The following is a 26732-nucleotide window of genomic DNA, read 5'->3' as shown; positions in this document are numbered from 1 at the left end:
AAAGATGTTGAACAATACAGGGCCCAGGACAGAGCCCTGTGGTACCCCACTTGAGACATTCTTCCAACTGGATGTGCAGCCATTTACGACCACTCTTTGGGTCCGATCACTAAGCCAGTTATGAATCCACCTAACAGTTGCCTTGTCCATTCCATACTTAGTCATTTTTTCAATAAGGATTGTATGAGAGACTTTGTCAAATGCTTTGCTGAAGTCAAGATATACTATATCTACAGCATTTCCTTGATCCACCCAATCAGTGATACCATCATAGAAGGAAATTAAGTTAGTCTGACATGACTTATTAGTTAGAAACCCATGCTGACTCTGTTTAATCACTTCATTCTTATCCAGGTATTGACATACATGTTGTTTAATAATTTGTTCAAAGATCTTTCCTGGTATAGAAGTCAGACTCACCGGCCTATAGTTGCCTGGGTCCACCTTCTTCCCCTTTTTGAAGATAGGAACAACATTTGCTCTTCTCCAGTCTTCTGGCACTTCTCCTGTTCTCCAAGAATTTTCAAAGATTATGGAGAGGGGTTCAAAAATTTCTTCTGCTATCTCCTTCAGTACTCTGGGGTGTAATTCATCTGGACCTGGAGACTTGAATTCATTTAGGTTAGCTAAGTGTTTCCTCACTATCTTTCTGTTTATAGATATCCTGGATTCTTCTATTCCCTTAATAGGACAGTGAATAACAGTTGATGTTGCATTTCCTTTCTGAGAGAAAACAGATGCAAAATAGGAATTTAAAAGTTCAGCCTTCTCAACATCCTGTCTTACCATTTCATCATTTTCATCCTGTAAAAATCCTATAGCATCTTTGACTTTTCTTTTACTTTTGACATATCCCCAAAATCCTTTATTATTGCTTTTGACATCTCTTGCAAGCCTCAGTTCATTTTCAGCTTTAGCTAATCTGATTTGTGCCCTGCAGGTTCTGCAGACAGCATTATATTCTTCTTTAGATATGCCTCCCTCTTTCCATTTTATAAACATTTTTTTCTTCCTTTTTAGCATGTGCTTAAGTTCTGTGTTCATCCATCCTGGTTTCCTTAAATGCTTCCTATTCTTCCCTCTTTTCGGAATTGTTAACAACTGTGCTTTGAGAATTTCATTTTTCAAGATTTCCCATCCTTCCTGGACATTTTTGTCTTTAAGGATATCCAGCCATTGGATCCCTCCAATTCTCTTTCTGAATCCCTTAAAATCTGCCTTTCTGAAATCTAACCTTGACGTCTGAGTCTTCACAGGTCTTCCACCTCTAGTAATCCAAAATTCTAAAATAGCATGGTCGCTACCTCCTAGGGTCCCAGCCACTTTTACCTCCTCAACCATTTCCTCCCTGTTTATAAGGATTAGATCCAAGGTAGCAGTTCCCCTTGTTTTCTCCCTTACCTTTTGGAAGATAAAGTTGTCAGCAAGAGAGGATAAGAATTTCCTTGACCTGTTAGTTTTGCCTGAGAGAGATTCCCAACAAATGTCTGGATAGTTGAAATCTCCCATGACAACTATGTCATATTTTTTGGAGAACTTGGCCATCTGATGCATAAAGAGTTCATCTATATCTTCGGCTTGCACAGGCGGCCTGTAGTAAATGCCTACAATGGTGTCCTTTCCATTGTTCTGTCCTTGTATTCTTACCCAAACAGTTTCCACAGAACTCCCAGTCTCTGAAGCTTCAATCTCTGTGCAGATATACGCGTTTCGAACATACAATGCGACACCCCCTCCTCGTTTATCAAGTCTGTTTCTTGCAAATAAGTTGTATCCTTCTAGTCTTGTATTCCAATCATGTGTATTGTCCCACCAAGTTTCAGTGATTCCAATTACATCATATTTCTGTTCCTGTGTTAGTAGTTCCAATTCTCCTTGTTTGTTGCCCATGCTTTGTGCATTAGTATAGAAACATTTTAGTTTGTGATTGGTTTCTCTTTCTCCAATATTTTTATTAATTAGATTCTTTCGTCTTTGTTCTTCCTTTCCACTTCTAATAGCAGAGTTCTCAATAGCATTTGTCAGGTGTATGGCTTTTTCTGGTCTTTTGCTTCCCTTCCCATGTTGTTCTAGTTTAAAGCTCTCCTTACAAGTGTAGCAAGGCGACTTCCAAATACATGCTTTCCAGTCTTCGTAAGGTGCACCCCATCTCTAGCAAGTAGTCCATCGTATAAGTAGTTCACTCCGTGATCCAGAAATCCAAATCGTTGCTGACGGCACCAGGAGGAGCCTTAGAGCAATGAGTACAAGTTGGGAGTGACTGGCAAGGCTTCGACTTGCGAATGGGCTCCTCCCACATTAACACATAGCTGTACTGTGATTGGCTGTTCAGTGCAGTGCGTGCACACATGATCTGTGATAGATCACAATGTGCAGTCACACATACTGTCAGTGTGTCTGACAAAACAGTGGGTGTCCGGCAGCTGCAGGATGAGCAGAGGCGCTGAGGTCAGGCACTGACAGCCATCTTATCCCTCTCATTATTTTCTGTAGTTCCTGCTGCTCTACAGTGGGAAAGTAATAATATAAATCTGAGGCAGAGAAACTCTGTGGACAGATCCGGGTATAAGTATAATTTAACGGGCTAAGTGTCACTCTGTCCGAAGCCTTTATAGGCTGCGCAAGTGCGACGCACCTGCGAAGTCTGGCTCCAAACAGTGACGAACCCCCCACGAGATCACGGTAGATGCACTCCCCCCCAGGAGATTGCGGTATACGTAAGCACTGAATGCATACCGCAATCTCCGGCACAACACCTTACCGATTCGGTGTTGCCGTGGGGTCTTGCATCTGGCGGTGATGACAGGAGAGGGCAGGTTGTTGGGCCAGAATCGATTTCTGGCGCCATTTTGTGGAAGACACACTGCAGTGTGTTTAAGAAAATGGCGCCAGAAAGAGAGGAATGCGCAGGCGCCAATTCCGGCGCAACAACCCGCCCTCTCCTCACATCACGGCACAAAAGATTACCGATCAGGTATTCACCGTGAAGTCAGTAGAGGGCGGGTTGTGGCGCCATGCATACCTGGATAGGGGGGATTAGAGGACCATGCATACCAGGATTGGGGGGTGAGGGGTAGCATGCATACCAGGATGGGGGGGTGAGAGGACCATGCATACCAGGATTGGGGGGTGAGGGGGACCAAGCATACCAGGATAGGAGGGTGAGAGGACCATGCATTCCAGGATAGGGGGTGAGGGGACCATGCATACCAGGAAAGGGTGGTGAGGGGACCATGCATTCCATGATAGGGGGGTGAGGGGACCACGCATACCAGGACTGGGGAATGAGGGGTACCTTGCATACCAGGATTGGGGATGAGGGGACCATACATCCTACGATAGGGATGAGGGGGGCCATACATCCTACGATAGGGATGAGGGGGACCATGCATACCAGTATTGGGGGGTGAGAGGACCATGCATACCATGATTGGGGGGGTGAGGTGACCATGCATACCAGGATTGGGGGGTGAGGGGACCATGCATACCAGGATTGGGGGGTGAGAGGACCATGCATACCATGACTGGGGGGGGGGAGGTGACCATGCATACCAGGATTGGGAGGTGAAGGGACCATGCATACCAGGATTGGGGGGTGAGGGGGCCATGCATACCAGGATTGGGGGGGTGAGGTGACCATGCATACCATGATTGGGGGGTGAGGGGACCATGCATACCAGGATAGGGGGTGAGGGGACCATGCATACCAGGATTGGGGGGATGAGGGGTACCATGCATACCAGGATTGGGGATGAGGGGACCATGCATACCAGGATTGGGGGGGTGAGGTGACCATGCATACCAGGATTGGGGGGGTGAGAGGACCATGCATACCAGGATTGGGGGGGTGAGGTGACCATGCATACCAGGATTGGGGGATGAGGGGTACCATGCATACCAGGATTGGGGATGAGAGGACCATGCATACCAGAATTGGTAGGTACGGGGTGCCATGTATGGTGCAGATATCAGAGTTACTCTGTTATAACCTGGAACATGTCTCCAAGGATTTACTTATAAGGGTATGTGCACACGTTGCGGATTGCTGTGTGGAATTTTCTGTGCGGAATCTGCATCTCTTGGCAGAATCCGCAGGTCTAAATCCGTGCGGTTTTTATGCAGATTTATTGTGGATTTTGTGCGGATTCGGCCTGCGTTTTTACACCTGCGGATTCCTCTAATGGAATGGGTGTAAAATCGCTGCGGAATCCGCACAAAGTATTGACATGCTGCAGAAAATAAACTGCTGCATTTCCGCTTGGATTTTTCCGCAGCATGTGCACAGCGTTTTTTTTCCCCATAGAATAACATTGAACTGTACATCACTTGTGGATCCGCAGCAAATCCGCAACGTGTGCACATAGCCTTAGAATAATCAGTGCCGGCAGATGTCACAGCAATGACTAATGTAGAACACATGGACAAATATCAGATATTAGAGGATAACACAAATCAGCAATACGGACAGGAGTGAGGGCCTGATCCCAGGAGCTTACACTCTGAGAAAATGGCTAAAAAGCCTTCACTAGACCCCTGTACAGCTGTATAATGAGGCCCAGGCTTTATAGTTAAGAGACTGGAGTGATAAAAGTGGGGAAAGTAGCACTTTTTGCAAGAAGAGCCGCTTTTTGAGCCAAAAAGAGCCGGCTCTTTTTGGTGAGCGGAGCAGAGTGAGCCAGATCACCAAAAAGAGCCGGACTGCCCATCACTAAAAGGGACCACCTTCCAGCCGGCACACGTACTACACACCTGTGGGTTCAAGGTGCTCAGTACACATCTAGATAAGTTCCCTAAGGGGTCTAGTTTCCATAATGGTGTCACTTGTTGGCGGTTTCCACTGTTTAAGTACATCAAGGGCTCTTAAAACGTGACATAGCATCCGCTAATTATGCCAGCATATTTTACATTCAAAAAGTCAAATGTTGCTCCTTCCCTTCCAAGCCCTGCTGTGTGCCCAAACAGTAGATTTCCCACACATATGGGGTATTGGCATGCTCAGGAGAAATTGCATAACAAAATCTTTGGTCCATTTTCTCCTGTTATCCTTGAGAAAGTAAAAAAAATTAGGTCTAAAGGAAAATTTTTGTGAAAGAAAAGTAAATGTTTATTTTTTCCTCCCACATTCCAAAAATTCTTGTGAAGCACCTCAAGGGTTAATAAACTGCTTGTAATGTGGTTTTGCGTACCTAGAGGGTTGCAGTTTTCATAATGGTATCATTTTGGGGTATTTTCTCTCATATAGGCCCCTCAAAGTCACTTCAAGTGTGAGGTGAAGCTTTCCAGAGTTATGACCTCATAAAGTGACAGTCGTCAGAATTGTAAAACTTGGCCTGGTCATTTATGCGAAAACAGGCTTTGTCTAAAAGGGGTTAAATAACTTTCATAATATTTGGACATAGTAATTGAAATAAACCTATGTTAATTGTTTTTCAGGCCACTTGATGACATTCACTGTTAACCACTCCAACTGGGTGAAAGACATCGAGGATAGTGACCTTCATGTTGATGCACTCAATTACTTTACCCTTAGCCGCTCCCACTGGCTCAAGGGCATCAAGAATAGGCATATTGCCCTTTATGTTAATGCATTTGATTTCAACCTTAGCTGCTCCCACCAGCTCAAGGGCACCAGGAATAGGCATATTGCCCTTTATGCTAATGCACTTGATTTTACCCTTAGCAGCTCCCACCAGCTCAAGGGCACCAGGAATAGGCATATTGTCCTTTGTGTTAATGCACATGATTTTACCCTTAGCCGCTCCCACTGGCTCAAGGGCATTGAGAATAGGCATATTGCCCTTTATGTTAATGCACTTGATTTCAACCTTAGCTGCTCCCACCGGCTCAAGGGCACCAGGAATAGGCATATTGCCCTTGGTGTTAATGCACATGATTTTACTCTTAGCTGCTCCCACTGGCTCAAGGCCATCGAGAATATTCATATTGCCCTAAGTGTTAATGCACTTGATTACCCTTAGTCACTCTCACTGACTCAAGGGCACCCAGATTAGGTACACTGCTCTTCAGTTTAATGCACTAGATTACTGCACTGTCCACATGACACCTTTTCTTCTCCCCTCGAGCCGCTGTTCCTAGCTTAGAGGAACCAATTTCTTCTGTAGGCATGCAAAATATGATTGCCATGAACCCAGGGATTTTACCATAACTGGGTCTTATAAGATATAAATGCTTCCGGAGACCAGGGGTGCATACCGTGATGGCCACTCCTTCACACCAGGGGGCCATATCCAAAATGGTTACCCCTCCACACCAGTGGGCCATAGAGATGGTTGCCCTTTCACACCAGAGCCCATACCTGGGATGGTTACCCCTCCAAACCAGGGGGCCATGCCAGAGATGGTTACCCTTCTATACCAGGGGGGTCATATTGTGATGGACACCCCTCCAAGCCAAGGTGCCATACCCAAGATGGTTACCCCACCATACAAGGTTGGTCACAGTGTGATGGACACCCCTCCAAAAACCAGGGGGCCATGCAGAGATGATTACCCCCCACACATGGAGGTCATAGTGTGAATGACACCCCTCCAAACCAAGGGTCCATACCTGAGATGGTTACCCCTACTGACCAAATTATAAGTAACTTCAAGGACCCACTAAAAAGGAAAAACAAATAACTGCTTCTTTTTTTTCAATTCAGTTCCTAAAATGTATAAGATATGGGAGAAGTGAGGATGAAACACCATGTATGTACATATAAGTTAGAGTTTACAACCAAGGTATACAACAGGTTGATACTGGAAAATATCCCATCATAAGGTCAGATATAGTCAGTGATGGGCAATGCTGTGTTATATGCTGTAACAATAAATGAGAAGCCACTTGCTCCTCTACAGCAGTAAGGCTATGTGCACACGTACCGGAACTCTCGCGGAAATTACCGCGAGAATTCCGGAATTCATTCCCCGGGAAAATCGCATTTTAAATTCCCGCGATTTTCCCGCGGAAAAACTAGCATTTTGCAAGCGTATTTAGCTTGCAAAATGCTAGCGTTTTCCAAGCGATCTGTAGCATCGCTTGGAGAACTGATTGACAGGTTGGTCACACTCATCAAACATAGTGTTTGACGAGTGTGACCAACTTTTTACTACTGAGGCCGCCTATGCGGCATCAGTAGTAAAAGATAGAATGTAAAAAAAAATAAAAAATGGTGTTATTCTTACCTTCCGACGTCCTGCGCAGCCGTTCCCAGTAATCCTTTGCGAAAATGCCCGCGATGACGTCCGTTCTCGCGGGATCGCGATGTCTCGCGGTCATTCGCGATGACGTCGCACGAATGACCGCGAGACTTTGCGATCCCGCGAGAACGGACGCCATCGCGGGCATTTTCGCAAAGGCTTACTGGGAACGGGAGCGTGGAGAGAGGCGGGAAGGCTGCGCGGGACGCCGGAAGGTACGAATAACAATATTTTTTATTTTAAATTCTATTTTTTACAGGGATATGGTACCCAAAGCCCGGAGGACAGTCTCCTCTCCTCCGGACCGTGGGTACCATCCGCAATTGTTCTGCTTACTTTCCGCATGGTGTGCACAGCCACATGCGGGAAGTAAGCGGAACAATGCATTCCTATGGGTGCGGGGTCGCCGCGATTCCGCAAATTAATGAGCATGCTGCGTTTTTTACCGCAAAGCGATTTCGCCGCGGTAAAAACCGCAGCATTAGCACAGCATTGCGGAATCCCATAGGAATGCATGGGATGCTTATTTTTTGCGTTTTCGCGGCAAAATCGCGCGGTTAAAACCGCCGCGGAAATGCGAAAAAAACGCCACGTGTGAACTCAGCCTTACAAACACGGCTCTCAAATCACCAGCTGCACATAAATAGTAAGAAATATAATATGTAGGTCTAGAATAAGCTGCCTACAACCATAGGTGTATGTGTAGAAGACTGCAAGTTCTGTATCCCAATCAGTCACGCTACATACATACAATAGAAGAGACAGGGCTGAAAACTGGGCCCATGATGTGTCCTCCAGAGAAAGGTGCAGCAGCACACTAGGAGTACCCATTCACCGCCCTACCATGTGCGGAGTTATCAGTGCCCACTCACCGCCCTGCCATGTGCTGAGTTATTAGTGCCCACTTACCGCACGACATGTGCTGAGTTATTAGTGCCCACTTACCGCACGCCATGTGCTGAGTTATTAGTGCCCACTCACCTCCCTGCCATGTACTGAGTTATTAGTGCCCACTTACCGCATACCATGTGCTGAGTTATTAGTGCCCACTTACCGCACGCCATGTGCTGAGTTATTAGTGCCCACTTACCGCACGCCATGTGCTGAGTTATTAGTGCCCACTCACCGCCTCGCCATGTACTGAGTATCTCCCCAAATATTTATTTTATATATGATAAAACACATGATAAGGCTCCAAGTAATCCACTCAGGCATGTGCTATCCACCATCTTAGGTAATATAAAATAAGCACCGATCCTGCAACATATGAGGGGGACAAGATACAGAAACAGGATGGATAAATCAGGCAGTACAACATGTAACATAAGAGGACTAAAAGCTGCCATAGCTACAGAAATAAAGCATTGAGCTGGAAGTCATATACAGATTATATGTACAGCGAGGAAAATAACCTGGAGACACAGGCTCTGTATACATGGCATGATCCGTATATAGCAGAGTGAGAAGTGAAAACATGTACCACAGGTCTGTATACATGATAAGTATACAGCACATGGATGGAGTCTGTACATAGATACATATATAGTGAGAGTAACCTGGATACACAGGATCTCTACACACAGCATGACTAGTATGTAGCTAAGATATGGTCACATACAGGTCACCAGACTCCATAAATGGGAAGGGGGGAATAATCAGCACACAGCAGGGGTAGTATACACTGCACTGACATGAAGCACCGATCCTGCAACATATGAGGGGGGCAAGATACAGAAACAGGATGGATATATCAGGCAGTACAACATGTAATATAAGAGGACTAAAAGCTGCCATAGCTACAGAAATAAAGCATTGAGCTGGAAGTCATATACAGATTATATGTACAGTGAGGAAAATAACCTGGAGACACAGGCTCTGTATACATAGCATGATCCGTATATAGCAGAGTGAGAAGTGAAAACATGTACCACAGGTCTGTATACATGATAAGTATACAGCACATGGATGGAGTCTGTACATAGATACATATATAGTGAGAGTAACCTGGATACACAGGATCTCTACACACAGCATGATTAGTATGTAGCAAAGATGAGGTCACATACAGGTCACCAGACTCCATAAATGGGAAGGGGGAAATAATCAGCACACAGCAGGGGTAGTATACACTGCACTGACATGAAGTGCAGCCTCTCATCATCATATATATACGATTCCCTGACTGCTCCCCTCAGCAGTGTCCAGTGCATGTGACTGCCCAGCTCCACCATAGAGAGCATAGTAATGGCAGACCATATATGTACCCATGCTCTGTCCCATCATACATATACCATCCCCTGACTGCTCCCCTCAGCAGTGTCCAGTACATGTGACTGCCCAGCTCCACCATAAAGAGCATAGTAATGGCAGACCATATATGTACCCATGCTCTGTCCCATCATACATATACCATCCCCCGACTGCTCCCCTCAGCAGTGTCCAGTACATGTGACTGCCCAGCTCCACCATAAAGAGCATAGTAATGGCAGACCATATATGTACCCATGCTCTGTCCCATCATACATATACCATCCCCCGACTGCTCTTCTCACCAATGTCTCTAATACATGTGACTGCCCAGCTCCACCATAGTAATGGCAGACACTGTATGTACCCATGCTCTGTCCCATCATACATACACCATCCCCCGACTACTCCTCTCACCAGTGTCTACACGTGACTGCCAGCTCCACCATAGTAATGGCAGACACTGTGTCATGGCAGATATCTACTGACAGTCCTTGTTCCCCATATTATACAGTCAGCAGCACCCAAAACTCATGAAGACTCTGTATAACACAGCAGTAATGTATGATCTATCAGCCATGTCTGCAAAGAGGTCCCACCAGAGCAGCCTCTGCATCGTGTGAGGTAAAATGTGCAGGAACATGGCAGCTACATGAATTTCTGAGGTAATATTGATCCCATACATAATGTAGGAGCTGATACTACACTAGTACATGATGTCTGAGGTGAATGTGCTCCTATCATCTGTCATGTGAGGTGATAACCCCAGTATTATACTCCCTGAAACTGCAGACATGCTTCCTCCTGTTCATCTGGTGAGAGAAAAAGAGGTAAAGAAACAGTTACCTCCCCTATATAAGGCTCACCCTCCTTACAGTAACACACCAGGCACAGACATACTGTGCTCCTTCGTATTAAAGCAACATGACTCTTGCTTAAAATCCATACCACTATACAAAGCTGCAGGAGTTACAGGTCCACCCCTCCCAAAGTCATGTTCTCCTTCGTTTAGTGCTCCGGTGGTTTCTCCCAGCTCCGCTTTGTACATGGCTCCACTCCACACATCATACACAGCTCCACAGACGTCATACATGCATGGCTCCACTCTGGACACAAGGCACCTAAATGGCTCCGCTCCATAATCATACACGTACACACATGACTCTGCTCCGTATATACATGGCTGCGCTCTGTAATTCTTTCATACACATGGCTCTGCAAATCATACTTTTACAGCTCTGCTCCATACACACATTGCTCCGCTCCATACACGTCATGCACAAACGGATCTGAAAAAAGCTTGTACACACGCGGCTCCGCTCCATACATCTCGTACACACACTGCTCCGCTCCGTACACCTGGTATACACGTGACTCCGCTCAGTACACCTCATACACGCTCGAAATCCGCTCAGTACATCTCGTACACACGGCTCTGCTCTGTACACCTCGTACACACGCGGCTCCGCTCCGTACACCTCGTACACACGCGGCTCCGCTCCGTACACCTCGTACACACGTGGCTCCGCTCCGTACACCTCGTACACACACGGCTCCGCTCCGTACACCTCGTACACACGCGGCTCCGCTCCGTACACCTCGTACACACACGGCTCCACTCCGTACACCTCGTACACACGGGGCTCTGCTCCGTACACCTCGTACACACGCGGCTCCGCTCCGTACACCTCGTACACACGCGGCTCCGCTCCGTACACCTCGTACACACACGGCTCCGCTCCGTACACCTCGTACACACGGCTCCGCTCCGTACACCTCGTACACACACGGCTCCGCTCCGTACACCTCGTACACACGGCTCCGCTCTGTACACCTCGTACACACTTGGCTCTGCTCCGTACACCTCGTACACACACGGCTCCGCTCCGTACACCTCGCACACACACGGCTCCGCTCCGTACACCTCGCACACACACGGCTCCGCTCCGTACACCTCCTACACACGGCTCCGCTCCGTACACCTCCTACACACGGCTCCGCTCTGTACACCTCGTACACACTTGGCTCTGCTCCGTACACCTCGTACACACACGGCTCCGCTCCGTACACCTCACACACACACGGCTCCGCTCCGTACACCTCGTACACACACGGCTCCGCTCCGTACACCTCGTACACACGGCTCCGCTCCGTACACCTATACACGCGGCTCTGCTCCGTACACCTCGTACACACGCGGCTCTGCTCCGTACACCTCGTACACACACGGCTCCGCTCCGTACACCTCGTACACACACGGCTCCGCTCCGTACACACACGGCTCCGCTCCGTACACCTCGTACACACGCGGCTCCGCTCCGTACACCTCGTACACACGCGGCTCCGCTTCGTACACCTCGTACACACGCGGCTCCGCTCCATACATCTCGTACACACACTGCTCCGCTCCGTACACCTGGTATACACGTGACTCCGCTCAGTACACCTCATACACGCTCGAAATCCGCTCAGTACATCTCGTACACACGGCTCTGCTCCGTACACCTCGTACACACGCGGCTCCGCTCCGTACACCTCGTACACACGCGGCTCCGCTCCGTACACCTCGTACACACGTGGCTCCGCTCCGTACACCTCGTACACACGTGGCTCCGCTCCGTACACCTCGTACACACGTGGCTCCGCTCCGTACACCTCGTACACACGTGGCTCCGCTCCGTACACCTCGTACACACACGGCTCCGCTCCGTACACCTCGTACACACACGGCTCCGCTCCGTACACCTCGTACACACGGCTCCGCTCTGTACACCTCATACACACTGCTCCGCTCCGTACACCTGGTATACACGCGGCTCTGCTCAGTACACCTCATACACGCTCGAAATCCGCTCAGTACATCTCGTACACACGGCTCTGCTCCGTACACCTCGTACACACGCGGCTCCGCTCCGTACACCTCGTACACACGCGGCTCCGCTCCGTACACCTCGTACACACGTGGCTCCGCTCCGTACACCTCGTACACACACGGCTCCGCTCCGTACACCTCGTACACACGGCTCCGCTCTGTACACCTCGTACACACGTGGCTCCGCTCCGTACACCTCGTACACACGTGGCTCCGCTCCGTACACCTCGTACACACGTGGTTCCGCTCCGTACACCTCGTACACACACGGCTCCGCTCTGTACACCTCGTACACACTTGGCTCTGCTCCGTACACCTCGTACACACACGGCTCCGCTCCGTACACCTCGTACACACGCGGCTCCGCTCCGTACACCTCGTACACACGCGGCTCCGCTCCGTACACCTCGTACACACGTGGCTCCGCTCCGTACACCTCGTACACACGCGGCTCCGCTCCGTACACCTCGTACACACGCGGCTCCGCTCCGTACACCTCGTACACATGCGGCTCCGCTCCGTACACCTCGTACACACGCGGGTCCGCTCCGTACACCTCGCGCACACGCGGCTCCGCTCCGTACACCTCGCACACACGCGGCTCCGCTCCGTACACCTCGTACACACGCGGCTCTGCTCCGTACACCTCGTACACACGCGGCTCGTACACACACGGCTCCGCTCCGTACACCTCCTACAGACACGGCTCCGCTCCGTACACCTCGCACACACACGGCTCCGCTCTGTACACCTCCTACACACACGGCTCCGCTCCGTACACCTCCTACACACGCGGCTCCGCTCCGTACACCTCGTACACACGCGGCTCTGCTCCGTACACCTCGTACACACACGGCTCTGCTACATCCCCCCTGTAAACCCCTCCTGACCCCACACAGACTTCCCCTCATCCAGCACCATGACAACCAGCACAGCAGAGTCCTGCATACACTGAGGCCCCTGATCATGTGACCCCTGACTCCTCCCCTCCTGTGACCTCATCCCAGGTCCTGTGCGCACAGAGCAGCCATATATGTGGAGTGCGGCTCTGCAGGTTAGTGATGGGCAGTCCGGCTCTTCTTGCTCCTTCCTCTTTTCTCCCTCCAGTCCCTTCACTATAAAGCCTGGGCCTCATTATACAGCTGTACAGGGGTCTAGTGGAGGCTTTTTAGCCATGTTCTCAGACTGAAGCTCCTGGGATGAGGCCCTCTCTCCTGTCTGTATTGTGACTTGTGTTATTCTCTAATATCTGATATTTGTCCATGTGGTTTGTACATTAGTCAGTGCTGTGACATTGGCCGGCGCTTGAGAAGATTCTTATTACCTAATCTTTGGAGCCATGTTTTGGACTCGGCTATGTGCACACGCTGCGGATTCACCTGCGGTTTTCCTGCGGTTTTCCTGTGCGGCTTGACACCTAGAAAATTGAACAGGTGCCAAACCGCTGCGGAATCCGCAGAAAGAATTGACATGCTGCGGATTGTATACCGCGGAGAAATGCGCAGCGTGGGCACAGCGTTTTTGAAAACCTATAGGGTAACATGGTACTGTACCGTGTCTGCGGAACTGCTGCGGATCTGCAGGGCCAAAAACGCTGCGGATCCGCAGCAGAATCCGCACCGTGTGCACAGAGCTTTAGGGCAGAGTCACGCTGGCGAATTTTTCGTCTGAGAATCGGGTCGCACTGGCTGCTCTCCTGTCCTGAGCTTGACAGCTGCATAGTAATCCATCATGCTGTCATTCTCAGGTCTGGAGAGGTGCCGGCCAGTCCGTGCTATGCGGCAGTGTGACTCCAGCCTTACAGAGGAACTCTGATCTCTGCACCGCACACATGCAGATTACAGGATGGAAGCGAAGCAGATGAAATAGGAAAATTAGTTCAAACAAAAATGTCTAAATGCTTCCAACTTTCCCTGCTGGTTGTGCACAGCACTACAATTCCCAGCAAGTCACTCAGAATCTGGCTGCAGCACTGGTTACGTACTGACTCTAGTTCCAGTGACGTTATAGTAATGATCATTGAGGTAGTATTGCATGTAACAGGTGTAAAGAGGAGTCCACGACTTTACCATTGATCCTAAGGGCTCATATTCACATGCGAGAAACTCGGACAAGTCTCGCACGTCAATACCCGTCACTGCCCCCGGCAGTCGGAGCGGAGCGTTCAGCTGCATAGATATACATGCAGCTGAACGCTCCGATCCGAGTGCCGGCGGCAGTGACGGGTATTGACGTGCGAGACTTGTCCGAGTTTCTCGCATGTGAATATGAGCCCTTAGGATCAATGTCTGTTCTGTGGTGATGTGAAGCCTGGCAGCCTGGCCGATCAGCTTGAGCTTCCATCTCCAGTTACTGAGCTGCTCAGTCTGCTGTACAGTGGCCGCGTACTGCTCATCTGTCCGCTATTCAAATACAGTAGATGGAGCAGCTCCATAACAGCACGGTTCTGACTGCGGCAGACACACACTGGTCAGTAGGGGGATCGTGTGTCATAATCCCGCCACTGATGACCTATTCTAAGGATAGACCATTGGTAAAACTCTTGGACAACCATCTAAAGCCAGCAAATGATGTGGAGTTGGGTCAGTAAGTGGAATATATATACATACATACCACCCCCCTAACTACACACACACAGTGAAAGAAACCTTCAGGTGAGGGTGGCCAACTGGAACAATTTCTCTTGACAGCCCTATTACTGTACTGAAGTCCTCCCTGCTTTAAAAAGTTTCTTGCTATATGCAGCAAAAAGTTTCATATTGGGTGCAATTAGACCCAACTAGAAAAAAACACAAAAAAAAAATTAACGCAAGTCACTTAAAAGTCTACGTTAGTATATTCAAAACCCTTTAAAAAAAAGGGACTATGAGGCTGTGTGCCAACAATGCGATTTTTTAAGCGTTTTTGCCCAATTTTCTGCGCGAAAACATTTAAAAATCTGGTACAGAATGCACCCCAAGCATTCCTATGGCATTCCGCACATGCTGTGCTAATGCTGCGCTTTTTTCCGCGGCGGAATCGCATCGTGGAAAAAATCGCAGCATGCTCATTCTTTTGTGCGTAATCGCAAAGAATTGCCGCGATTCCGCACCCATAGGAATGCATGAGAATCGCTTACTTCCCGCATGTGGCTATGCCCACCATGCGGGAAGTTAAGCGTCTCATGTGCGGTTGGTACCCACAGTGTGGAGGAGAGGAGACTGTCCTCCAGGCCCTGGGTACCATACCCCTGTAAAAAAAAGAATAAAAAAATTGGGGTATATTTACCTTCCGACTTCCCTCACTGCATTCCCGGCCTAAGCGTTCCCAGTAATGCCTTGCGGCAAGGTCCTGTAATGATGTAGTCTCGCGTGACTCTAGCGGTCTCATGAGATCGCTATAGCAACGCGAGGCCAACGTCTTCACAGGTCTCGCAAGGCATCGCTGGGAACGGGAGCGTCGCTGAGACAGCGCGGGACGTCGGAAGGTAAATATACCCCGATTTTTTTTATTCTTTTATCATTTTTAACATTCTATCTATTACTATTGATGCCACATAGGCGGCCTCAATAGTAAAAACCTGGTCACACTTGTCAAACACTATGTTTGACGAGTGTGACCCATCTGTCAATCACTTTCCAAGCGATGCTTCAAATCGCTTGGAAAGCGCTTGCGAAAATCGCGGCAAAATCGCGAACATAATCGCGGTCAAATCGCGGTAAGATCGTACTGGGGAAAAATGCGCGATTTCTGGGAAGGGGTCCGGTTTTCAGTGTCCGGATTTAATCGCATCGTGGGCACATACAATTAACCCATTTAGGCTAACATCAGGAATAATACACAAAATCTGAAAGCTAGATGAACAGGGCCTATGAAGGACTTTCAGCTTTTGTGTATTGTTCCTGATATTACAATGAACCATATACTTTTAAGTTAATTGCAGAAAAAGTTATTTTTAGGGGGTTTTTTTCTAGTTGGTTCTCATTAATATTTTACCCCATTTTGCCCTGTCAAAAAAAAAGTTTTTTCCTAATGAGCCTTAATGATGGAGACACTAAATGGATGTAAATTTTATCTAGTAAGGTACTCAATTCACAAATATTTTGAATAGTGGAGATTGGGTGTATTGGTTGCTAAGAGCAAGCCGTAATTGGGTCTAGTTTGTCAAATATTTGTCAAATAGACATATCACAAGGACACCTGGGATACTGACCCTATTTTTTGGCCTGGTAGTATCCCTACCTTGCCATGGAGGTTGGGGGTTGCTGCGATCAGGACCAGCAGGGGACCATTATGAGAGTAGTGTCTGCTCCCACAGTGTCCAACTGTAAAAATAAGCATACATTTTTTAAAAAATCCATGTACTCCCCTGTCCTAATCGTCCCCCCTGTAATGCTTTTGACCGCTCATGCAGGGGAGCCAGGGGGAATGACGCCTGCAGCGAACGGGCTCTGGACCTCAGTGTCCAGGGGAAGAGTCTTGAGGAGATCATTTGCATATTCCCAGTGCCTTCTGGGATAAGTGAAGAGTCTCCACGAGCTCAACGATCACTGGGTTTTGGCCGTTGCAGCTGAAAAGAGGAAATCGGAATTTTGGCTCATCTGTCATCGTTTTTAAGAAATCTCAAGATGGAAGAGGCCAGGAGCCATTTGGTGAGCTGCATTTCTTGCTACATGTTCACAGACTTACCAGTGGAAAAGCCAAACTTCACATGCCACAAATGCAAGCTTGTGTCCCTGTTGGAGGAAAAGTTGCAAAATCTCGAAGAGAGGTTAGCTACGTTGAAGATCATTAAGGAAGGTGAAGAGTTCTTGGACAGAGCAGAATTATCTCTTCATGTTACAGAAAGAGAAGAAATTCGAAGTGCACCTGAAGAAACAGAGGAATGGAGACATGTGACCCAGAGAAGCAGGAGGATCAGGAGGCAGTCAGCACCCATACTGCTCAGAAACCAGTATCAGGCTCTCACGCAGGAAAATGATGAAGAAATACATCAGGATAAGACTTTGCCAACAAACAGCAACCTTGTACGCCTTCAGAGTCCTCCTGGATGGAGAAAGAAAAATGTTGTGAAGAAGAAACGGAGAGTGGTGGTCATGGGGGATTCCCTGTTGAGAGGAACAGAGGCCGCTATCTGCAGACCGGATGTAACTTCAAGAGAAATGTGCTGTCTTCCAGGTGCAAAAATTAAAGATGTGTCTGACAGGATATCAGGACTATTCAGACCTACAGATGACTACCCATTCCTGCTACTACATGTGGGGACAAATGACACAGCAAGAAACGACCTGGAAACCATCTGCAGAGACTTTGAAGACTTAGGCAAGAAAGTGAAAGAACTGGGAGCGCAGGTGGTCTTCTCTTCCATCCTCCCAGTGGATGGCCATGGAACAAGGAGGTGGAATAAGATTCTGCAGGTGAACAACTGGCTACGTCGATGGTGCCGTCAGCAACGATTTGGATTTCTGGATCACGGAGTGAACTACTTATACGATGGACTACTTGCTAGAGATGGGGTGCACCTTACGAAGACTGGAAAGCAGGTATTTGGAAGTCGCCTTGCTACACTTGTACGGAGAGCTTTAAACTAGAACAACATGGGAAGGGAAGCAAAAGACCAGAAAAAGCCATACACCTGACAAATGCTATTGAGAACTCTGCTATTAGAAGTGGAAAGGAAGAACAAAGACGAAAGAATCTAATTAATAAAAATATTGGAGAAAGAGAAACCAATCACAAACTAAAATGTTTCTATACTAATGCACAAAGCATGGGCAACAAACAAGGAGAATTGGAACTACTAACACAGGAAAAGAAATATGATGTCATTGGAATCACTGAAACTTGGTGGGACAATACACATGATTGGAATACAAGACTAGAAGGATACAACTTATTTGCAAGAAACAGACTTGATAAACGAGGAGGGGGTGTTGCATTGTATGTTAGAAACGCGTATATCTGCACAGAGATTGAAGCTTCAGAGACTGGGAGTTCTGTGGAAACTGTTTGGATAAGAATACAAGGACAGAACAATGGAAAGGACACCATTGTAGGCATTTACTACAGGCCGCCTGTGCAAGCTGAAGATATGGATGAACTCTTTATGCATCAAATGGCCAAGTTCTCCAAAAAATATGACATAGTTGTCATGGGAGATTTCAACTATCCAGACATTTGTTGGGAATCTCTCTCAGGCAAAACTAACAGGTCAAGGAAATTCTTATCCTCTCTAGCTGACAACTTTATCTTCCAAAAGGTAAGGGAGAAAACAAGGGGAACTGGTACCTTGGATCTAATCCTTATAAACAGGGAGGAAATGGTTGAGGAGGTAAAAGTGGCTGGGACCCTAGGAGGTAGCGATCATGCTATTTTAGAATTTTGGATAACTAGAGGCGGAAGACCTGTGAAGACTCAGACGTCAAGGTTAGATTTCAGAAAGGCAGATTTTAAGGGATTCAGAAAGAGAATTGGAGGGATCCAATGGCTGGATACCCTTAAAGACAAAAATGTCCAGGAAGGATGGGAAATCTTGAAAAATGAAATTCTCAAAGCACAGTTGTTAACAATTCCGAAAAGAGGGAAGAATAGGAAGCATTTAAGGAAACCAGGATGGATGAACACAGAACTTAAGCACATGCTAAAAAGGAAGAAAAAAATGTTTATAAAATGGAAAGAGGGAGGCATATCTAAAGAAGAATATAATGCTGTCTGCAGAACCTGCAGGGCACATATCAGATTAGCTAAAGCTGAAAATGAATTGAGGCTTGCAAGAGATGTCAAAAGCAATAATAAAGGATTTTGGGGATATGTCAAAAGTAAAAGAAAAGTCAAAGATGCTATAGGATTTTTACAGGATGAAAATGATGAAATGGTAAGACAGGATGTTGAGAAGGCTGAACTTTTAAATTCCTATTTTGCATCTGTTTTCTCTCAGAAAGGAAATGTAACATCAACTGTTATTCACTGTCCTATTAAGGGAATAGAAGAATCCAGGATATCTATAAACAGAAAGATAGTGAGGAAACACTTAGCTAACCTAAATGAATTCAAGTCTCCAGGTCCAGATGAATTACACCCCAGAGTACTGAAGGAGATAGCAGAAGAAATTTTTGAACCCCTCTCCATAATCTTTGAAAATTCTTGGAGAACAGGAGAAGTGCCAGAAGACTGGAGAAGAGCAAATGTTGTTCCTATCTTCAAAAAGGGAAAGAAGGTGGACCCAGGCAACTATAGGCCGGTGAGTCTGACTTCTATACCAGGAAAGATCTTTGAACAAATTATTAAACAACATGTATGTCAATACCTGGGTAAGAATGAAGTGATTAAACAGAGTCAGCATGGGTTTGTAACTAATAAGTCATGTCAGACTAACTTAATTTCCTTCTATGACGGTATCACTGATTGGGTGGATCAAGGAAATGCTGTAGATATAGTATATCTTGACTTCAGCAAAGCATTTGACAAAGTCTCTCATACAATCCTTATTGAAAAAATGACTAAGTATGGAATGGACAAGGCAACTGTTAGGTGGATTCATAACTGGCTTAGTGATCGGACCCAAAGAGTGGTCGTAAATGGCTGCACATCCAGTTGGAAGAATGTCTCAAGTGGGGTACCACAGGGCTCTGTCCGGGCCCTGTATTGTTCAACATCTTTATCAACGATTTAGATGAAGGAATTGAGGGTAAACTGATTAAATTTGCTGATGACACAAAGCTAGGAGGGATAGCTAATACTAGAGAAGAGAGAGAGGATTCAAAAAGATTTAAATAAACTGGAGAAGTGGGCAGCAACTAACAGAATGGTTTTTAACAGGGAGAAATGCAAAGTACTACATCTGGGCAATAAAAATGAAAAAAGCATATACAGAATGGGAGGAATAGGGCTAAGCCACAGCACATGTGAAAAAGACTTGGGTATACTAATAGATCACAGACTGAATATGAGTCAACAGTGTGATGCAGCAGCAAAAAAGGCAAATGCAATTCTAGGATGTATTAACAGAAGCATACAGTCTAGATCACGTGAAGTCATTATTTCCCTCTACTCCTCTTTGGTCAGACCTCATCTGGAATATTGTGTCCAGTTTTGGGCACCACATTTTAAAAAAGACATCAACAAACTGGAGCAAGTTCAGAAAAGAGCGACCAGAATGGTGACCGGTCTGCAAACCCTGTCTTATGAGGAAAGGTTGCAGGATTTGGGAATGTTTAGTTTGCAAAAGAGAAGACTGAGAGGAGACTTAATAGCTGTCTACAAATATCTAAAGGGCTGTCACATTGTAGAAGGATCAACTTTATTCTCATTTGCACAAGGAAAGACTAGAAGCAATGGGATGAAACTGAATGGGAAGAGACACAGATTAGATATTAGAAAAAACTTTTTGACAGTTAGAGTGATCAATGAGTGGAACAGGCTGCCACGAGAAGTGGTGAGTTCTCCTTCAATGGAAGTCTTCAAACAGAGGCTGGACAGACATCTGACTGGGATGATTTAGCGAATCCTGCTTTGAGCAGGGGGTTGGACCAGATGGCCCAGGAGGTCCCTTCCAACTCTACGATTCTATGATTCTATGATTCTATGAGTGACATGACACTGCTCGCTAAGCGCAGCAGAGGTCCGGGGCCCGCTCGCTGCAGGCGTCATTCTTCCCGGCTCCTCTGCATGATCGGTCGCATTGATTACAGAGGGGGACAGTTAGGACAGGTGAGTATAAGGATTTTTATTTTATCCTTATTTTTAGCGGTGGAGACAGTGGGAGCAGACTACTTCTCTCATGGGTCATTCCATGGTAACCTACGTCACATTCACAAGCCAAAAACTGAGTTAACGATGGCTGCAGACTGTTCTTTGAAGGCAGGCACAAAAATGAGTGAATGTTTGTTGTACATTAAACTATTCTCAATAGATTTCAACACAGTTTGATTTTTCAAGAATACAAATTAAATACAAAATGCAGTGTTGTTACTTGGTAACTTACGTTACAACACAATGTAGAAACTTACTTTACAAAGCTGATGGTAACTTATGTTACATTGCCATTACTTCATATGAGAAGTAAACTTATTGTAACGTAAGTTACTACTGTGTTGTAATGTAAGTTACCATGGAATGACCCTCATCATTATCCCTTGCTGGCGCTGGGAACCATGAAGATGGCAGTGTTTAGCACTTGGGATCAGAGCAAACTGTTCACTGATTCCCAAGCTCCGATACATGTTGCACGGATGGCATCCATGTAGGGTACGTGTCACACAGACTCTGACTTGAATAGGTCCGTGTGATCCGCGCTGTCGTCCACGACACCACACGGTCCATGGAAACACACTGACATGTGCGCAGACTCATTCATTCATTTCAATGAGTCTGTGTGTGTCAGTGTCTCCGGCATGTGTGGAAACTGTCACATGTACAGGGTGAAAGAGGCCTAATAAAGTGCGTTGTTTTTTGTTTTTTTTAAATATAACCATGTCCACAAAAGTACAATCTATTTAAATCTAAAACAGATGTGATTTGTAAAAACTACAAAAGAAAAAAAAATATTTAATGCCAGAAATGCGGGGTTTTGGTGACAATGCCACAAAAAAATGCCCTCTGTAGAGCAGCAGTAACTACAGAAATGAATGAGAGGGAGAAATCCTCCTGCTTTTATCACCCTAAGGGTCTGTGCACACGTTGCGGATTCTGCTGCGGATCCGCTGCAGGATTAACTGCGTTGTACAGTACCATTATTATCTATGGAAAACAAAAAACGCTGTGCACATGCTGCGGATTTTTCCACCGATTACAATCCGCAGCATGTCAGTTGTTTGTGCGGAATCCGCAGCGGTTTCACACCTTCAACATTGTAGAGGTGTGAAACCGCTGGGCTAAACCGCAGGCTAATCCGCAGATAAACCGCAGGTCTTTTGACCTGCGGATTTACCTGCAGATTTTGCCAAATCCACGCAGAAAAATGCGCAGCACTATCCGCAACGTGTGCACATAGCCTAAGACCTCAGGGCCTCCGTTCATCCTGCAGCTGCCGCACATCCACCACTGTCCAGTCTCTGTGACTGCACTCACTACACTGAGAAGCCAGTCACAGTAATGAATGAGCTCATTCAGGAGGAGCCCAGTTACAGCAAAGCATTGCTAATCATTCCCCACTTGTACACACTGCTCTAAAGCCCCCGTTACACACTGCGATATCGCTAGCAATATCGCTGTAAAGTCACCGATTTTGTGACGTTATAGCGATATTACTAGCGATATCGCTGCATGTGATACTTACCTCCGACTGGCTCCCCCGCTGGTTATCGCTGGTCGCGCGAGAAGGTCCTTTATCATTTCTCGTCGGGCGCTTCCTGTGGACGTGGGCGGGAGGATGTCAGGATCGCCGTGTCTGACAGGTAAGTAGCGACCCCCGACCACTGCTATGTCGCTGGTGAGATCTGCCTGTGTGGCAGCTCACTAGCGACCACTTAGCGATGCACCAGTGATCCATATCGTTGTCGGGATCGCTGGTGCATCGCTAAGTGTAACGGTACTCTAAGACTCCTGGACTCCTCCCAGCCCCCAGTCAGGAAGAAGCTAAGCAAACAGCAGGGGAAAAAAATTTTGGCTCGGCTCTCAGTGGTGAGCCGGTCCCCATCGTTCACATCAAACAGCCGGCTCTTCAACTCCTATCGTTCCTGAACGACACATCACTAAATGCGGCTCTGCAGGTGGAGGTAGGTGCTGGGCATTCCCCATTACTGGGTGGGGAATGTGGCTTTGTTAGGCCCTTGGCTGTCATGGTGACGTTGGGATGTTCTGCTTTTCCCCTTCCCAATCTAAAATTGCATTGCTTTAAAGGGAATCTGTCACCTCATTTTTCGACTATCAGCTGCCGGAACCGCCATCAGAGGCTTATCTACAGCATTCTATAATGCTGTAGATAAGCCCCCGATGTACCTGAAAGAGAAGAAAAATGAGTTATATTATACTCACCCGGGGGGCAGTCCAAACGCAGCATGTTGCATTTTGGTGCGCTCGCCGCACCGTCAAAAAGACGCATGCGGAGGCATCCACATACATCGGCACGGCCTGCGTACCCAATGCTAAAGATAGGGTACGCAGGCCGCATGCCGACAGAGGCGGAGCTGACGGAGGAGGCGCGGCAGGGGGCGGAGCTTCACAGAGGAAGCCCGCAGCCCTCCGCACCTCAGCCACACGATAGTATGAAAGTAGCCTTACTCATACTTGCAGTAGCGCATGCAGAAATGTCCAATCTATCTAAATATAAAGCAAATGAATCCAATTGGTAAACGGCGTGATGAAAAAAAAATCATCAAAATTCCAGAATTCAGTTATTTTGCCCACCGCAGCATTGCAAAATAATGCAATAATGGGCGATTAAAACATCTACCCCAATATGGTATCAATAAAAACACCAGCTCAGGGCACAAAAAATAAGCCCTCACCCGGCCCCAGATCTTGAAAAATGGAGACGCTATGGGTCTTGGAAAATGGCGCCATTTCTTTTTTTTTTTTTTTTTTCACAAATTTCGGATTTTTATTTTCACCACTGAAATAAAAAAGAGCCTATACATGTTTGGTATCATCAAACTCGTTATGGCCTGGAGAAATATAATGGCTGGTCAGTTTTAGCATTTAGGGTATGTGCATACGTTGCGGATTTGCCGCTGCAGATCCGCAGGTGATTTACAGTACAATGATAACCTATGTGAAAAAAAATTGGCTGTGCACATGCTGCAGAAAATTCCACACTGAATCCGCAGCGGTTCAATTTCCGCAGCATGTCAATTCTTTGTGCGGATTCCGCAGTGTTTTTACACCCATTCCGTTATAGAAATCCGCAGGTGTAAAAACGCAAGCCAAATCCACACAAAATCCACAATAAATCCTCAGTAAATCCACATAAAAACCGTGCGGATTTTGACCTGCGGATTCTGCCAAGAGATGCAGATTCCATGAGGAGCAATCTGACAACGTGCACATACCATTAAGGAACATGGTAAATAAAAAAAATATTGTGGAATTGCATTTTATTTGCAATTTCACCGCAGTTTGAATTTTTTTCCCATTTTCCAATACACAATATGGTAAAATCAATGATGTCGTTCAAAAGTACAACTCACCCCACAAAAAACAAGCCCTTACACGGCCATATTGATAGTAAAATAAAATAATTATGTCTCTGGGACGAAGGGGAGCAAAAAATGAAAAAATGTCCAAGGTGTAAAGGGGTAAATTGCAAACCCCAACTGGCGACAGTGTAGTTGGTGTCAGCTGTATATTCTACCCGAGACCCCTCTGTATTGGCAATGATCGGTTTTAGCGCTGATTGCGTCTATTTCATTTCCGGTGATTATGCTGTCAGTTGCTACAGTGGCACCAAGTTGGTTAATAAAAGGAGAGGGCTCCGTCATTAACCCTACTAGGAACCCGTGATCGCAGGAAAAAACAAAACAATCATAATTTTTATAAAATTTATTTTAGTGTGTAAAAATTTCAAATTCTAAAAAAAAATTAAATCTTGTATTGCTGAAATCGCACCGACCGGAGCAATGTCATGTTATCACTTACTGTGCACGAGGAAGGCAAATAAATAAAACCATTTCTTGAATTGCTGTTGATTTGTTTATTCTGCCTCCCAAAAATCAGTTTAAAGCTTGTGTCAATTTTATCCATCAATCTACGCTGACCTTATACATCAGTTTCTGTCTTAAATTCCCAAAAAACAAGATTCAGATGTACCAAGCTGAGAAGTATTTGCAATATTCTCTATAAGATACACTTTGTGTTTTTTTTTTACTAGAACTTACCTGTGGGGTCAAAATAATACTCAAACAATGAGTGTTAAACTCAAACCGACCTGTGGATGATAACCGTAGCTTCCTAAGCTTGTCGTTACTTCCTCTGTGTGGGTGCCCGCCAAAAGAGGAGTGCCACTGGTGGTGTTAGTAGGCCCTAGAAGCCGCGGAGTTGCAGGTGTTTTAATCCCAGCGAGTCAGTGGAAGGGTGAGACTTTAATTTTGCACCATCTTGTGTATTTTCTGGGACTGTTCTGTATGTTGTCTTTTTGGTGGTTCAATAAAGTATTGCCACAATGTCTACCCTTATCCTGTGTTGTCTGAGTAATATTCTGCCCACAATTAAAGGGGAGCAGGCATTCAGTGGGATGAGCCCTGATCCATGTGGTCTCGAGCCAGCGGACTAGAGCACCTTCCTACCCCTGTGTCTCCACATAGGCCCATCAAAGTCACTTCAAATCTGAAGAGTTCGATAAAAAATAAGATTTGAAAATTTCCTTGGAAAAAGTTAAAAATTACTGCAAAATGTTAACCCTTCTAATATCCTAATAAAATAATGTTTGAAAAATGATGTTGCCATGAAGTAGACATATGGGAAAATTTCGTTGTTAACTAGTTTGTGTGGTTGACTATTTGCTTTAACCCCTTTACCCCCAAGGGTGGTTTGCATGTTCATGTTCAATTTTTACAATTCTGACCATTGTCCCTTTATGAGGTAATAACTCTGAAACGCTTCCATGGATCCCGGCGATTCTTACATTGCTTTCTCGTGACATATTGTATTTCATGTTAGTGATAAAATTTCATTCCTATAACTTGCGTTTGTTTGTGAAAAAAACCGAAATTTGACTTATTAAGTAACATTTCCCACACGTTTACTTTTCATCAGCACAATTTTGGAACCAATTTTTTTTTTTTAGGAAGTTATTAGAGTTAAAAGTTGACCAGCAATTTCTCATTTTTACAACACCATTTTTTTTTTAGGGACCACATCACATTTGAAGTCACTTTGAGCGGTCTATATGATAGAAAATACCTACCCAAAAGTGACACCATTCTAAAAGCTGCACCCCTCAAGGTGCTCAAAACCACATTCAAGAAGTTTATGATCCCTTCAGGTGCTTCACAGGAATTTTTTGAATGTTTAAAAAAAAAAAATGAACATTTAACTTTTTTTTTCACCCAAAAATTACTTCAGATCCATTTTTTTTTATTTTACCAAGGGTAACAGGAGAAATTGGACTGCAAAAGTTATTGTGCAATTTGTTCTGAGTACGCTGATACCTGATGTGTGGGGGGAACCACTGTTTCGGCGCATGGCAGAGCTCAGAAGGGAAGGAGCGCCGTTTGACTTTTTCAACGCAAAATTGGCTGGAATTCAGATCGGACACCATGTCACATTTGGAGAGGCCCTGATGTGCCTAAACAGTGGAAACCCACACAAGTGACCCCATTTTGGAAGCTAGACCCCCCTAAGGAACTTTTCTAGATATGTGGTGAGAATATTGACAGAAGTTTATAAGCCATTAGAATTAAAAAATCATATTTTTTCCAAAAAATGATCTTTTCACCCCCAATTTTTATTTTCCTAAGGGCAACAGTACACAAAAAATTATTGTGCAATTTGTCCTGAGT

At 46.1% G+C, this 26732-nt stretch overlaps 1 protein-coding gene across 1 annotated transcript in view; it reads left to right on the top strand.

Moving 5' to 3' along the window:
* The first annotated feature begins 13291 nt into the window (after positions 1 to 13291).
* Positions 13292 to 26732, top strand: part of LOC141053021 (uncharacterized) — a 34412-nt gene continuing 20971 nt past the window's right edge. The window contains exons 1-2 of the mRNA XM_073550351.1: positions 13292 to 13372; positions 25103 to 25305. The gene's annotated coding sequence lies outside the window, so the exon portion shown is untranslated. The remainder of the gene's footprint in view (positions 13373 to 25102; positions 25306 to 26732) is intronic.

This window comes from Dendrobates tinctorius, unplaced genomic scaffold (assembly GCF_039654945.1).
Source record: "Dendrobates tinctorius isolate UK_male_01 unplaced genomic scaffold, ASM3965494v1 ptg000164l, whole genome shotgun sequence".
NCBI lineage: Eukaryota > Metazoa > Chordata > Amphibia > Anura > Dendrobatidae > Dendrobates > Dendrobates tinctorius.
The sequence above is the reverse complement of the archived record's forward strand: the minus strand, read 5'-3'. Positions and strand labels throughout refer to the sequence as shown.